General features: G+C 47.5%; 1 protein-coding gene across 1 annotated transcript in view; it reads left to right on the forward strand.

The window, feature by feature from the left end:
- The window catches only part of STIMATE (STIM activating enhancer), a 50,485-nt gene that overhangs the window by 18,936 nt on the left and 15,289 nt on the right, over positions 1 to 16,260 (forward strand). The gene's annotated exons all lie outside the window — the stretch shown is intronic.

Genomic DNA, 16,260 nt, shown 5'->3' on the forward strand with positions numbered 1-16,260 from the left:
GATGCAGGGCTTTTCTCCTCCCCACCGCTTGGGTTGACCTGAGGTGTGGGGTTGCCCAAGAGCCTGATCGGTACTGAGGGAGGCCAAGCGATGGCAGGAACAGCCTCGGGCAAGACTTGACAGAGGAGACCTGGGATGGCCTCAGCCAGTATGGCTTCTTCCCCATACTGATGAACTTGGACAGCCAAACCTTCCCAACATTAACCTGATGAGTTAAGACTTGACTTCTTACCCCAAGCCTTGAAATTTTGGACCATGTGTGCTTTGTAGACAAACACACTGCTAGCTATCCTCAGTGGAGGATAAAGTTCTTGAATTGTTTATCTATATTTACATTTTCTCAGCTAATTCTCTTTGGGAGGTTGTTTTTGACTTTTGATAATGCACGTAGAGTTTTTTGTTTCACAAGCTGTATGTTTTTGTATCAAGAAGCCCAGGGCAGTCAGACCAATGCCAGAACCTGTTCAATGGGGAGTAGGGGTGGGGGACTGTTGAAGATCAGCAGTACGGCCTGGGTTCTGGTCTGGACTAGCATTCGCCTCCTGTTGGGACTTTGGAAAGTTCCTTAACTGCATTGAAATCCAGTTTCTTCATCCAAAAGTTGGGGTGGTACTGTCTACCTCCTAGGGTAGGTGTCGTGAGTGGCTGGGTCAATTTACATCCAGAGCTTTCAGTATTCACCATGGTGAAGCTTTATCTGATCCGGTTTTTCTCAGACATCCTCCCAGAACATCCTTGAATAAGTTACGTGCTTTGAGTGTGGGTAGTAAACAAGGCTGTTTTTCTTCAAAGGTGAAGCAGGGTACGGTTGGGGATCTTTTGGTGTCCTCAACCTATCACCCTCACATTGCTTCCCAGAGTGTTCACCGGGGCTGTCACCTGAGTGAGGTGGGTGGCTGGGTGGCCCTTTCACCACTGCTTGGGAATGGCATTTAAAGTATATGGCCTGCAAGAGGTCAGAGGGCCAGTGTGGTCATCTTTATGAATGAAACATAGTACATTAGGGGTTTTCCCCTGGTGAAATTCTTGCAGTTGAATGACCCAGTTAAGTGAGTTGGCAACTTTGTGTCCAGTCCTTTGGCTTCTGCGTTTAACTCTTTTTTTTTTTTTTAATTTTTATTTATTTATGATAGTCACAGAGAGAGAGAGAGAGGCAGAGACACAGGCAGAGGGAGAAGCAGGCTCCATGCACCGGGAGCCCGACGTGGGATTCGATCCCGGGTCTCCAGGATCGCGCCCTGGGCCAAAGGCAGGCGCCAAACCGCTGCGCCACCCAGGGATCCCTGCGTTTAACTCTTGATAGGTAGATGTATGGCTACCTATCAAGAGGTACAAAGGATCTGTATCCTTTCCATCCAGGTTCCAGGTGTGAAAACTACGTCAAGAGAGCTCTCCCTGTACCCATTATATGATCTTTGCTGAGTTTGGATCACCCTAAGCAGCTAGAATCACTTCAAGGATGAAAATCCATCTTGCAATGTGTAGCTTATCTCTGCACAATGGGGGTGGGGGGTGTCTTCTCTGACCAAAGGAAGCAGCAGCACCCAGACCACCTTCCGGCTACCTGAGTTATGGGGGTTACCCTCCATGGCAGAGCTGGGCCAAAGGATGCGCAGGTTACCTTTGAGCAATGCTGGCTCTGGGGCTTTTTCTGTTTGATTAGCTATGAGGTTGTAGAAGCTGAGGTGTTTTCTGTCTCCAGTGAGTTCTGCTTGCTGGAAGCTTTTCTCTCAGAAGGAGATTTGTTAATGAGTTAGGTTTGAGGAAGGCTTTTAATAATGTAATGTGCAAAATTGTAATTTTGTCATTTTTAAAATTATTGTCTTTAGCAGCAGCAGGTTTTTTCCCCCAAGTAACTGCTTTTTAAGACCTTTTTTTAGCTATAAAAGTAATACATGCTCCATGTAAACAACTAAAGCTTTATGGAAATATATAGCATAGAAAGTGAAAGTTCTCCATATCCATCCTCTAGAGGGCTAATTGTGGTGATCCCTTAGTGTGTGTGCCTTAAAATTTCTATTGGTATATATCATTAAAAATAAAAGTAGGCTCACATGACACATTACTATTTTGGTGACTTTTTTTCCCATTTAACGTGGGTGTTTCTCCATATCAATGCAGATAGATTCACCCCACTTTTTAAACAGTTTCGTTGAGGTGTAAGGTACGTGCCATAAAATCCACCCATTCCAAGGGTACCTTTTCTGCTTCACTTTTTAACAGTGACTTCCACTGGATGATAACTTACATGTGAGCCCTCCTCCACTGATGGACAGTTAGGTGATTTTTAAATTCTCCATGCTCATAAACAATGCTACAGTACACTCTTTTACCCAGATTTTGGGGTAAATGCAATTAAAGAAGAAAATCCTAGGAGTGGGGTTTCTGGGTCATGGGATTTAAATAGTTAAAATCATAATAAATAGTTCCAAAATCCCATTGCCAACTTTCCAAGTGGTCTGTGGGTCAGTAGGGAAAAAAACCATACCTGTCTCCATCCTCTGTGAGATCAAAGGAAATGCCTCAGTTTACATTTTACAGTTTGGGAGCATGGGTCAGCAGTGCAGGGGTACCACAGGGCGGGAGCAGGTGCTGTGTGTCTCAGAGCTCCCCAGATCCAGAGGGTCCCTGGCTGCTCAGGGACACTGTCCTTCTAGGACAGCTTGACTATACTTGGTGCCTCCATCAGTATGAAGGAAGAAGTTATACTGACAAGGCCTCCCTTTTTAGGAATATTTGCATGTCTCCCGTTCCTCCTGTTCTTCCTGTTCTCCAGACTCTGTGTGCTGGAGGCCTCGTTCGTCCCATCTCCAGTGTGTCCCTGGGTCCCAGAAGGCTCTGTTCACTGTGGCCACCCTGACACCAACCGAATTTCCCTCTCACCTGGAGGCTCTGAGGACAAGATCACAGATCCACTCCTCCACACATCCTCAGCATTTGTACCATTTACTTGTCCACCAGTTTAAGAGCCCCTGTTTCCTAATCTCGCCCAGGGTTTGCATCTTTGCTAATCTGGCCAAGAAGAATTATTAATTTGCATCTTTAAAACCCACCTTATTGAGATTGCCTATTTTTTTCTTGTGTGTTTATCAGCCATTCACATTTCTTCCCAACAGACAGAGCCCCATGCACAGTGACAGTGCCCCTCAGCCCTGCCGAGGTCATCATCGTCAGCAGATGGCACCGCTGCCCCGCTCCCAGGGGAAGCTGCAGTCCTAAGGACACCCTGTGTTTAGAGAGCTAAACATATTTATTTGCTAGACAGTTGGGGGTTTTTTTCTTATTTCTTTCTCAGCCTTTGGCAGAACCTCCGTGTAGGAGGATTAAAGCTGGTTAACTGTGAACCTTGGCTTCATCTGGTCCTTACCAAAAAATGTTCATGAGCACTTCAGCTGTTTACAAACCCAAATTGTCTGGTTCTTGCATCTAAGGCCAAATGTGGTGAGGGAGACCTTGACTGGCCAGTTCTCCCTGCCCTGTGGCTGGCAAGGAAGAAGAGAGGTTTGGGGTGGCTGTCCTTTTGGCAGTCTTGCTGGCAGATTATTTTGTCCAAAACCAAAGAGCTAAGCAACTTTGCCCTGTTAGAGGACTGAGGGCTTGCAAGCTAAGCTTCTGGGAGAACCCATCGTGGAAATTCAGACTTTATTGAATTAAAAATAAATACCTGGACAGAACTCGATAAATATGTCTGAAGTGATACTGAATGAATTCCTTTGTTCAATAAATATTATTTAGCTACCTGTTAAGAGCCAGGGACCCTCTAGATGCTAAGACTGTGGGGGTAAAAGTTCCTGGTCTTGCAGAGCTTACTTTCTAGGGGGAGAAAACAGATAGTAGTCAAGGAAGCACATAAGAATTTCTGAGATGAGGGGCCCCTGGGTGGCTCAGTCAGTTGAATGACTGCCGTTAGCTCTGGTCATGATCCCGGAGTCCTGGGATCAAGCCTTGCATCAGGCTCCCTGCTCAGTGGGGAGTCTGCTTCTCCTTCTCCCACTGCCTCTCCCCCACTCATGTGCATGCTCTTGCTCTCTCTCTTTCTTTCATAAACACAAATAAGTAAAATCTTTTTTAAAAAATTTCTGAGATGAAAGGGGTAGTTGTGGAGAAGAAAATAGAATGGGGAAATGTGAATGAGGGACGGAAGCAGGGCAGGATATGCACACCTGGGGCTGTGGGCCTCCAGAGAGGCCTCCAAGGAGATGAGCTGGGACCTGCATCAAGAATAGAAAGGAGGAGCCGCCACTTGGCAAACTAGAAGTGTCCAGACAGGAAGTGCCGTGTGATCCAGGGTGCTAAGGCAGGATGAAGCTTGGACAGAAGGCCCGTGTGGCAGGAAGGAAGGAGGGGACAAGGCCAGAGAAGTGGGCAGAGCCCTAAGTCATGTGGTCCCTTGGCTGCAAGAAGGAGCCTACATTTTATTCTAGCCGTTGTGGAAAGGCATGGGGAGGGTTTTGTGTCTGTTTTGTTGTTTTTAAAATTTTTATGGAGGTATTGACATAAAGTAAAATGTACATGTCTTCAGTGTAGTTTGTCTTTTGACACAATTGTGTGTCATGGAAGTTTTCAGTGGAGTGGTGGGTGACATAATTTTATTTGCCTTTTGAGACCTCCACCAGCAGCTGTGTAGAGGGTGGATGGAGAGAGGTAGGTGAACAAATGAAGGGATAGTCGTGTCTTATTACATAAAACAGTGACTCTGAGTGGGATGTTTTGTGGCGAAGAACCGTTGCAGGTGGCCTCTGAAGCTCTTCCTCTGCAGGCTCTGCCCCAGGAAAAGGGTAAGAGGCAAAGCAGGTGTCAAGTGGGTAGTCCACTGTCCCATGTGGGCTCAATGCAGGCTCTAGGCTGTGGGCTCTCCGGTTCCCTAGTGGCTTTCACAGTTGTTTCTGGTCAGACAAGGTGCTTGTTGAGTGTAGTGAGCAAATGCAGCCTGCTCTCTACTCTCCAACTAGCTGACTTAGCCTTCTCTGCCTGGGGTAAATGTCAGCCCTGTGATCAAAAGGGCAATGGTATTGACCCATGGGGTGTGATTTTTGAAGGGTCACTAGAAAGGTCTCTCTTCAAAGATAGCTTTTTCATCAACCTTTTTGGTTACGAAATTCCACCATTAAAAAGTTTCGATTTTAGAAACAAGTGTCCATGAGGATGTGGAGAGAGGGGAACCCTTTGTGTACTGTTGGTGGGATGCAGCCACGGTGGAAAACTATAGAGAGGCTCCTCAAAAAGCTAGAAATAGAACTACCCTATGTTCCAGTAATTCTGTTTATAGGTATTTACCCAAAGAATACAAAAATACTGATTCAAAGGAATGCCTGCACCCCAGGGTTTATAGCAGCATTATCTACAATAGCCAAATTATGGAAACAGCTCAAGTGTCCATTGATTGATGAATGGATAAAGAATTGGTATATACACATACAATGGAATATTATTCAGCCATAGAAAAAGAATGAAATCTTGCCGTTTGCAGTAACATGGATAGAGCCAGAGCATAGTCTGAAATAAGTCAGAGAAAGTCAAATACCATATAATTTCACTCATATAGAATTTAAGAAACAAAGGGGAAAAAAGAGAGAGAAACCAAGAAATAGACTCATAACTATACAGAGAACCAATTGATAGTTAACAGAGGGGCGGGGGTGGGAGGATGGGTCAAATAGGTGATGGGGTGTCGTGATGAGCACCAGGTGATGTATGGAAGTGCAGAATCACTATATTGTACTCCTGAAACTAATTGGGATTTAAATTAAAACTTTAAAAAATATATCTACCATTTTAAAAAATAATAAAGTGTCTTGATTTTGAGTGTGTGAAGCCACCAGGAGCACTGTCCTAGCTGACAGGATGGTGGTAGTTTATCGATTTGCTTCCCAGTGTAATAGCGGAAGGGAGCAGGGGGCAGTGCAGGTCAGAAAGGTGGCTGGGGACTGAGAAGGACCTGGGGCCTGCAGTACTCTGTCCTGGTGGACAGGCCCAAGCAAGGGGCTGGCACAAAGGCCAGGATGCCCAGAGTGGGCAGGAGTGCTGAAAGGTGCTGAATTCGGGGTGCCCATCAGCCTGCCCACATGGGCAGCAGCTCCGACCTGCTCCTCCTTCTGGATTGCAGTCTGGGGATAGGTGTCTTGTCTCATGGTGTTTCTTGAATCAGTGCCACATCAGTTCTAGTCTTTTCCTGACTCTCAGTGATTATAGAAGAAATTCTGTGCCCACAGACTTTATTTCACAGTGGATCTCCTCTCATCAGCTGAGAGTAGCAGGAGGCAGAATGGGACAGGACCTCAGAAGGTCCTCTGAGCCTTCACAGTTGGTGTTGGGCATCTGTCCTGCCAGTCCCTTGGCAGTTCTGCACCACCCATGTGTCCTGCCCTGGGGATGACAAGGCTCTCCTGCTCCTCCTGCCCACCCCCCTACCCTTCCTGCCACTGCAGCCTAGGGCATGCCCTGCCACCCTTCGTGAGTCATGCCTGTCACTGCTCTTGTGTGCTCACCTCACAGAGCCCCTGCATTTGGAGAATTTTCTGAGCGACCAGCCTTTGGCGAGAGCTGATGGAGGCTGACAGCCAGGGTACAGGGCTTGGTCCTGGACCCATCTGGAATGTACAGGCCAGAAAGAGCTTGGGAACCAGAATGAAGGCATTGTAACAACCAACAGGTTTGGTTGTATTCAGATGGTTACATGTTAGATAACTTCTCCTTAGTTTCCAAACTTGTTACAGTGATTTATAACATAAAAGGAAAGAAAAACTCAAGATGCACAGCTTATACTCAGATATAATACTCTCTGCTGCTGGGCTTTGTGCCTGAGGATTGGCTCTTCCTCCAGCAGTTAAGAGCCCTGCTACTTCCTGCTGAAATGTGGCCAGTGCTTCCTGAGTATGGTAATATATTATCTTATTACCACTTGCAGGAGGTAGCTACTGAAATTCCTCCCATTTCCACAGGGGCAGATGAATGCCCAGAGAGGTTAAACAACCTTCCCTGGCCCACAGTAAGTGTTGCAGAGAGGTATAGGACCAAAGGTTGCACCCTGTGCACTAAGATCTTGCCTCCCCTGACTTGAGTGCTCTTCCAGTGTGTTCTCCATTTGTTCTGGTTAGTAGTTAAGTGCCTGCTTCATGCCAGGTACGAGGCCAGGTGCTAAGGTTATAAACATGAATAAGACAAGGTCTCTGTCTGCTTCCTTAACTAACTGCCTGGTGGAGGAGACAGATCCTTGTATTGCACATGAAATGTAAATCCAAAGGTATGCGTTCGTAGCCAGACAGAAGGATGCTTAGCTCCACTGCAGAGGAGGCAGGTCATAGAACTGCCTGAACTAAATGTGGAGGGATGCCTAAGAGTTGAACGTGGGGGCCCTCCCAAGCCAAAATGACCAATCTGGGTAATAGGACCAAGATGAACGGTGCCAGGCGAGGGGGAGGGCCCCAGTGTGCCAACCCAAAAAGCCTGAATTGTGTTCCCTGAGGAGGGGGAGGTGGGGCACACGCTGGAAGGCTTGACCGAGGCATGTCATGCTCTGTTCACTCCAGCTCATGTGCAGGGTTGCTTAAGGGGAAGAAGACTGGAATCCGGGGGCCTGATCTTCTGGCCTTATGGTACACTCTTACCACAACTTTTGTTGCCTTTGGACTAGATTTCCTCAGGACAGCGGGGGAAATATGGGCTTTACGGTCAGAGAGACCTGGATGTAGGTCTTGCTTATGTCATTTATAGCTTCAAGGCAAACCCTTTGGCCTTACCCGTAAAATGAGAATGATACCTTTCAGTGTTGTCATAAAGGTTAGAAATAATTCTGTAAAGTACCTGTAATAAGTACCTAGTGATGGTGGCCACAGCTACTTTTCTCCCCAAGCTGACCCTCTTAAGTAGACAGTCAAGGAAACTTAGACCCGAAAAAGTGACTTGCTTAAAATAATAACTATTTTGATAAAGCGGGGACTAAACTTCAGGCTAACCCCAGCTTGACTTCCACTAGTTCCTTGCCGTAAGAATCACTGGGCTCGGGCAGCCCTGGTGGCACAGCGGTTTAGCGCCGCCTCCAGCCCAGGGCGTGATCCTGGAGACCCGGGATCGAGTCCCACGTCGGGCTCCCGGTGCATGGAGCCTGCTTCTCCCTCTGCCTGTGTCTCTGCGCCTCTCTCTCTCTCTGTCTCTATGAATAAAAAAAAAAAAAAAAAAAAAAAGAATCACTGGGCCCTTCATTTCTCCTTGAAAAGGAGCCCACCCTGGGCTTCACACTCTCTTCGACTAGAACATAGTCCTGTGGCCACCCCCAGTTGCAAGGGTGTCTGGGAATGTGGTCTGTCAGCTGTGCAGCTAAGTTCTTAGGAAGAAAGGGGATGGGTGGATTTGGGGAAGGCCACCAGTTGTCTGCCTCAGTGGCTTTTCTGGGGTCTTTTCCTGCCCTAAAGAAACTGGTACCTCTGGGCTTTTCCCACTACTAGTGGGCATTAAGGAGGTTTGGGATAGCGCTTGACTGTTTATAATTTAAGGAAAATGCAGAAACATTTTCCTTGATTGCTGCTTCTACAGTGAGGGTGTATTTGCTCACCCCTGTCCCCAGGACCATTTCTGTCCTTTTTGTGCACTGGGAGCCCTGGGCTTATAGAACCAGCAAGGTGTGGCTTGATGTCTCTGGCCCAGCCAGGGCCAGTTGGAGGAAGAGACTGGCTCAGGTGACTTGATTTTATCCCAGGCCCACTACTAACTGTGACCCTGGACAAATACTCCTTCCCCACCATTTTCACCACTCTTTACACTGAGGGGATTAGACTCTGCTTCTCTCACACTACACCTGGCATTGATCAAACAGCTCTCTTAAATTGTATGGTTTAATTTCAAAACAGTTGTGCTTTTTTATGACTCAGTTTCTAAATAGGACTGCATGGTAATTGTTCCCCTTCTAAGCCCTGTGATTTTTTTAAGATAGTATTTTTTAAGCAGTTTCCAACGCTCAACATGGGGCTTGAACTCACAGCCCCCGAGATCAAGTGTCTCATGCTCCACTGACTAAGCCAGCCAGACACCCCTATCAGCCCATGATTTTTTGATACCACCTCTCCTGTCTTCCTCCTTGTGACATAAAAGGAAATGCCTGTATGTAAAACTCAGCTCTCTTCAGTCATGCAGCAAGTCTCACAGCAGGTGAGGCTCTGAAAGGGAGAGTGAAGGGGTGCCTGGTCCCCACCCTGTAGATGCTGACTTGGAGAGATGTATGCAAAGCCAAGCGACAGCTGTATGTAAGCAGTCAGTGACATGGCTGCTGGTGTGGGACAGACAGAATCAGATAAGCCATAGCTGTCTTCCTGTTGTGTGGCACTCACAGCGCAGAACTTCTAGAGCATTGTGCACTGTGCTTTGTACCATCGGGGGAGGCTGTGAGCTGAGAGTACACATGACAGAGGTGGTGGGTGGTGGTGAGCCCTGTGGGTGCTTAGGCACCCAAGTGACCCAGTGAGTACATATATTACAGCCATGAAGAGGCAACCTCTCTGTTGATGGAATTGTCAGGGTTTGCTCCTGCTCCTTGCTGGCAGGGATGTGGGCAAGTGGGCGGTCATGCGAATCGCAGCAACCCCTGGAGAGGTGGTATGACAGAGTTAGTTTGCTGCGCGTGTGTAGCCTTTGATGTGGCGAGTCTACCACTAGGCATTCACCCACACCGGCTCAGATGACATGTGGCAGGGATGTTCACTGCGTGGTGCACTGCCACTCCGTGGGATGCCACAGAGCCTCTAACAAAAGCAGTAGAGCCATGTGGACAGTAGGTGAAATCTAGGCAGGGGGCCATTCAGTGAGAGCAGCAGGGGTCCAACAGTGTGTAGAGCATGTGACCAGCTGTCTCTCTTTGAAGAGAAATCTGTCTATCCTTCTTTGGACTCACCTGGTGTGTCTCTGGAAGGCCACGCAAGATCTGGGTGATAGTGGTTGGCTCTGAAAAGGGAAACAAGGCTGGGATTTCAGATGGAAGGGGGACTTTTCACTCAGTATGTTTGTATTCTGTTTAAATATTTTTTTGGGGGGGAATCCCTGGGTGGCTCAGTGGTTTAGCACCTGCCTTCAGCCCAGGGCGTGATCCTGGAGACCCGGAGTCCCACGTTGGGCTCCCTGCATGGAGCCTGCTTCTCTTCTGCCTGTGTCTCTGCCTCTCTTTCTCTCTGTGTCTCTCATGAATAAATAAATAAAATCTTTAAAAAAATATATATATATATATATATATATTTTTTTTTTTTTTTGTAAGAAAAAGGAAAGAAATGCTTTATTAGTTTACTAGGGATGCCATACAAATAGTCACAAACTTCTTGGCTTAACACAACAGAAATTCTCTCCATAATGAAAGCCTGAAGTCCAGAATCAAGCTGTTGGCAGGGCCATACACCTAGCCTGGGGGTGAATCCTTCCCCATCCCCTCCTCTTCAGGGGTTCTCTGGCTTGTGGCTGCAAGGCTCGTCTCTGCCTCTATCTTTACAAAGCCTTTTCCTTCCCATGTGCCTTCTACTCTCTCAGAGGACACTTGTAATTAGATTTAGGCCCACCTCATTAATCCAGGATGATCTGGTCTCAAGTTCTTTAACTTAATCACACCTGCAAAGATCCTTTTTCCAGGTAAGGTCACATCCGCAGGGATTGGGGAGGGGAGCGCGGCAAGATTTGGATGTATCTTTTCAGAGGCCACCGTTCAACCCACTACTACAATTGCAAAGCCAGACTTTTGGGAAAAGCTCACCTATATGCTGCTTACAGTAGACCTATCTTAAATATAATGTTGAAAAAAAAGGGATTAAAAAGGAAATACTGTCCAAACACCAAGCAAAAGAATGTACTCTGAATTTTATATACTCTCCATATGTTCATCTCTTCCCAAAAAAATGTATTTTAATTCAAAAATGTGTAAGATTAGGAAAGAAGGGGAGCAGTGTTTTAGGCAAGTGAAATGATGTGTAGAGTAATGGATGGAGAGTTCCCTGAGCACAAGGACCAGGCTGTTTTGATGGATGCTGGGTCCCCAGCATAGCTAGTGCTCATTGTAACTGAAAGGAAGTGCAAGTGAGTTGCTGGGGCAGTTGGGGAGCCAGGGGTAGGGAAGCCTGTTAGAAGGCAGTCTTCCTTAGCATAGGAAAGCAGTCATGAGGCCTGGACTAGTTTGGTGGTAGAAATGGGGAAAGGGACACATCTAGAAGACAAGTTGTAGGGTTGGCAGGGGAGATTGACAGTTAAATGTGGGAGGAAAGTAAGGAGCCCCAGAAGGGATGACACTTCCCTTCTATGAAGCAGTGGTGAGGCCAGGCAGGATTGGGGGGGGAGGGGTGAGTGGGGAGGAGGCTGGAGAGCCCTAGCATAGAAGCTAGGAAGAAGGCGAGCCTGTGCAGGGAGGACAGAACCTTGGGGAGGCAGAAGAGAAACACAAAGGAGCACAAGGAGTCAGCCCAGGGAGGACAGCAGGGTTGGGGAATCCTGGGACCCTCCTAGCATTTAGGCCCCATGGAGAAGTCAGTTTGTAGATGACAGAGACCTAGAGACCAAGACAGGGTGTCTCAGTGCCGGACCTAAGGAGAGTAGACGCTGAGAGGAGGAATGGGAAGGCAGGGACTGCTGAGTGCAGGTCACTTTCCTGAACACATGTTCTGTGCCAGCCCCTGCCACCTGTTTGTTCTCATTTAATCCTGATGCCAACCTGGCAGCACCCTTTTCTTTTCTTTTCTTTTCTTTTCTTTTCTTTTCTTTTCTTTTCTTTTCTTTTCTTTTCTTTTCTTTTCTTTCTGTCTTCTCTCTTTCTCTCTCTCTCTTTTTACCCAAAGTCAAATGGCTAGATAGTAGCAAAGACAGGACTCAAAAGCTGTATCTGCCTGGTTCATGGCCACTGCTCCTTTTTAGGGGTGACAGGACCCTATGCCTCTCTTCAGGACACGAGCATAAATAGCACCTGCTTAGGAGCCCATCACGGCCTGGAGATGGCCAAGCACAGAGTCATTGAAGGAATGGAATGGGGTCCGTGTGCCAGGTGTCAGGGACCGCTGAGTACTGCACACCCCTGCAGCCCCTCCCCTGTCCCCACTCTCCATCCTTCACTCTGCTGTTTCCTTTTCCTCCTAAGGGCTCTTTCAGGCTGTCAGCATGGGATTCTGGGTCTGTTGTCCTGCCTTCAGAGACCTGACCTACACTTGAGTTGAGCCTTCTGCCCCAGCCTCCTGCCTCAGGCTATGCAGTGGATATGTTAGAAAGGATTGCATCTTGCTTTGGCCTCTGGCTCCATCTGAGTTCTCTGCATCCTGCAGAAACACCATTAATTGAGGAAAGATCAGCTGTCTTAGTGCTGTGCCTGAGCCACTCTCTGCATGAGCCTTTTTGTTCATGGCTTCCAGGGAGCAGCTGCCAGGTTCCTGCATGGAACAGACTTGTTTCCATGGGACTGGGTGCCTGGCTCACCATCCATGGAGGACTCAGGAGCAGCTCCTTGTTTCTTGTGCACAGATGTCTCGTGTCTTCCAGTTTACCACACCCCTCCCCCAGCCACCATCACCAAAACAAAACTAGAAATGAGCAGAACTGTGTCAGTCCCCACCTCTGGAGTCATCCTGGATGCACAGCCATATCCACCTTATTAGCAAATCCTGTGAGCTCACCGCTGAAGGTACAGCCAGGCTCCCACCTCTAATCGCTCACCCTCTCCTGCCACCACCTGGGCTGGGCACCCACTCCCCCAGGGTTTTTGCGGCGGCGTGATCTGCCTCCCTGCTTCTACTGTGGTGTCCTCAGGCCACTCTGAGCACAACTACTGTGGGCCACAGTCCTCCTGCCCCATGGCTGCCCCCAGGTCACCCTGGCCATGAGGCTGAGGAGATCTGACCTCATGCCCATACTCCTGCTGCTCAAAGGCCCAGCCCCTCCACCTGAGAGCTCTTCCACCGACTCCTGTGACTCTCCCCTCCCTTTCCGTGGGTCTTGGCTCACCTTTAGACCTCTCTCCTTTCCCGCTTTAGTGTCACAGTCGCCGTCTTCACACTCTCCACATATTTTCTTCCCTCTCCCCACCCCGAGAATGCAAGGAAGGCAAAAGGATTTTGTCTGTTTTGTCCCCGGAACAGGGCCTGTCACACCACAGGCCCTTTAGTACGGTGCAACTGCGTAGGTGAATGAAGTTTCCTGAGTTTTCCTGCCTTGTTAGATAGATCTGGAGGGGCTCTTTTAATGTTTCTTCTGCCTTTTTTTTTTTTTTAAAGATTTTTAAATTTATTCATAGAAATGCAGAGAGAGAGAGAGGCAGAGACACAGGCAGAGGGGGAAGCAGACTCCACGCAGAGAGCCCGACGCGGGACTCGACCCAGGGTCTCCAGGATCATGCCCTGGGCTGCAGGCGGCGCTAAACCGCTGTGCCACTGGGGCTGCCCCTGTTTCTTCTGCCTTTAATTAAAAAATAAAAAGATTTTAGACACTGAAATATTCTAGGGAGAGGGGCTGGCAGATGGAGAGGAAGAAGGCAGGAGTCACACTCCTTCATTTAGGAGAATCTGAATGCATTCTGAATCTTCTCTTAGGTACTCCTTTGTGAAGCCAGGCCCCAAGCATGGACAGCATGTGCACACATTCTTCTCCCTTCTTATCCCAGAGCCCCCTTAACCCACATGGTGTCCCCCATGTTCCACTTTGCTATATTAGCACAGGTCTCTGACACAGGTTGTCTTTTGTTCATTAATTGTTTGAAATAAAAGCAATGTGAATATAGAAGAATGTTTTAAACCATTCAGAATGATACAGAAGTTCTACTCCCTTGAACCATAATTCCTTTCATCAGAAGCAACCCTTGTTAATAGTTACGTATCCTTTTAGGGAAAAAAATGCATGCATAACACCAACATAAATACATATCCTTAAAAAATGAACATGAACTGGGCACTCAGTTAAGTGTCTGCTTTTGGCTCAGGTCATGATCCCAAGGGTCTTGGAATTGAGCCCCACATCAGGCTCCCTGATCAGTTGGTAGCCTGCTTCTCCCTCTATAGCTCCCCCTGCTTGTGCACTCATTGTCTCTCAATCTCTCTTTCTCTCTGTGTCAAATAAATAAAATCTTTAAAAAAAAATGGATATGAATAGAATCATGGAAGACACATTATTTTGCAATTGATGAATATAATTTGGAAACCTTTCCGCATGAACCCATGCAGATTACCTTGTTTCCAGTGACAGCTTAATGCTGCATCATACCGTGATGTGAATCCCCAACCCCCCATTGACAGACATTGGTTTCTTTCTGGGTTTTTGTTAGGACAACATTACAGTGAAGAGCCATGTACGTGTTAGCACATGTTGCAGTAATGCCTGTAGAACACCTACATGGCAGTGCATTGCAGGTTAAAGGGGCCTGGGCACTGAAAATTTTGATTGATGTTGCCAGATGGGTCCATCTGTTGTACTAGTTGTACTAGTGCATGCTTTTACAGTATGTTTTCCTCCCAACTTTTTATTTTGAAAAAATATTAAACCTACAGAAAAGTCTTAAGTAGCAATTTAATGAATGAATACTCAAATATCCCCTCATCTAGGCTCTCTGATTATCATATTGCCACACACATTAGTTTGCTAGGGCTGCCATAAAATACCACAGATTGAGTGGCTTGAACACCAGAAATTTCTTTTCTCCCAGGTCTGGAGACTGGAAGTCCCAGGTGAAGGTATGGGCAGGGCTGGATTCTTCCAATTCTTTTGACCCTTGGCTTGTGGATGCCGCCTTCTCCCTGGGTCCTCATCTGGTTGCCCCTCAGTCTGTGTGGCTCCTAATCTCTTCTAAGGACACCAGTCGTGTTGGATTAGAACCCACCCATTTGACCTCATTTTACCTTAATGACCTTTCTTAAGACTTGTCTTCAACTACAGCCGCATTCTGAGGTATTGGGGGTCAGGGCCTCAACAAGTGAGTTGGAGTGTCAACACGATTTGGCCCACACCACCACATTTGCTTCTCTTTATATGTCTTATATTAATACAAATAACAGGTTTATTTTATAGTAGCTTATGTTACATTTATTGCTTCCAATGTATTATAATTATGCCATTTATCATGTAGTTACTTTATATGATTTATAGCGGGTAATTTTTTTCCCCTAAACCAATTGCCAGTGAATTGTAGTCATTCTGGTACTGCAGCATGTGTTTGCTTAGAATGAGAGCATTCTCCTCAGGAGGTGTTTATTTTATACTGATGGGGACAGATTCCCCTAAGGCAGAAGCACAAATGGGCATGACGTGGCTCTGGTTCTAACTGGGAGCTTTCCCTCCAGATGGTTGTCCTGGCCCACTTTCATGTGCATCTCCTTCGCGAGTACCCAGTGAGACTAGCATACTTGTGGGGAGGAGGTCCCCTGCCTTTGGGAACCATTTGGGTGAGCAGAACCTCTTGGCCCCACCTCCAGATCCTTTGACGTTGTTGATATATTGGCTGTATGATGTATCAACAGAATGACAGAGCTCCTTACAGTTAGTTCCTCCTGCTTTTTTAGTCTATCCCAAATGTGTCTCTGAACACAAGACCTGTTGTTTCTGTGTATAGAAGTCCTTGCTTTGCAAACTGCAGGCCGCTTGTATTCATTTAGAGAAGTAGGGTCAATCGATTTGGGCACCAAGTTCTCCCTCCTTGTCTACCCCTCCTCCTCCTGCACCCTCATTGGCAGCTCGGGGCTCCGCCAGAAGTTGGTTCTCGCCGCCCACGTGACAAGGAGTCCTCCGTTGGGTTTGCACTGGTGTGTCTTTTCCTTGGTACTTCTGTGAGGAGCAGCATCACACGTGCAGCACTTTCAAGGCTGGTGTTAGTGGCTAGACTCATGGAGACAGTCTGCCTGAAGTTGTGTCTGCAGACCTGAGGTGAAGGTGTCTGGGTGGCCCCTCTGTCATCTGAGGTTAGCCTGTTGCTGAATGAGCACCCCACACCCCCCAGCTATTCTGTAGCGGTGTGCACCCCTGCCTGGTGCTAGGGCTCAGCCAGTGTGTTCTCCAGCCCCAGAAACCCACCATCTACCCAATCCAGAGCCATTTTTCTAAAACACAATTCCAGCCATGTCTTTGACTCTGCTTAGCCCTCTGCCCTGGCTTTTCCTTCCCCACAGAATTCATTCCAGACTCCTTAGCCTGGCATTTAAGACCCTCCATCATGTGGCTCCAGCTCAGTTTGTCTGCTGTGTTATGTCCCTGTACCTCTGAGCTCGTGGTGTGTGCTCTGTCCCCTCCCACCAATGAAGCCTTTCCTGAGCAATGCTTTTCTAGGCAGAC

Source organism: Canis lupus, chromosome 19 (assembly GCF_048164855.1).
Source record: "Canis lupus baileyi chromosome 19, mCanLup2.hap1, whole genome shotgun sequence".
Classification (NCBI taxonomy): Eukaryota; Metazoa; Chordata; class Mammalia; order Carnivora; family Canidae; genus Canis; species Canis lupus.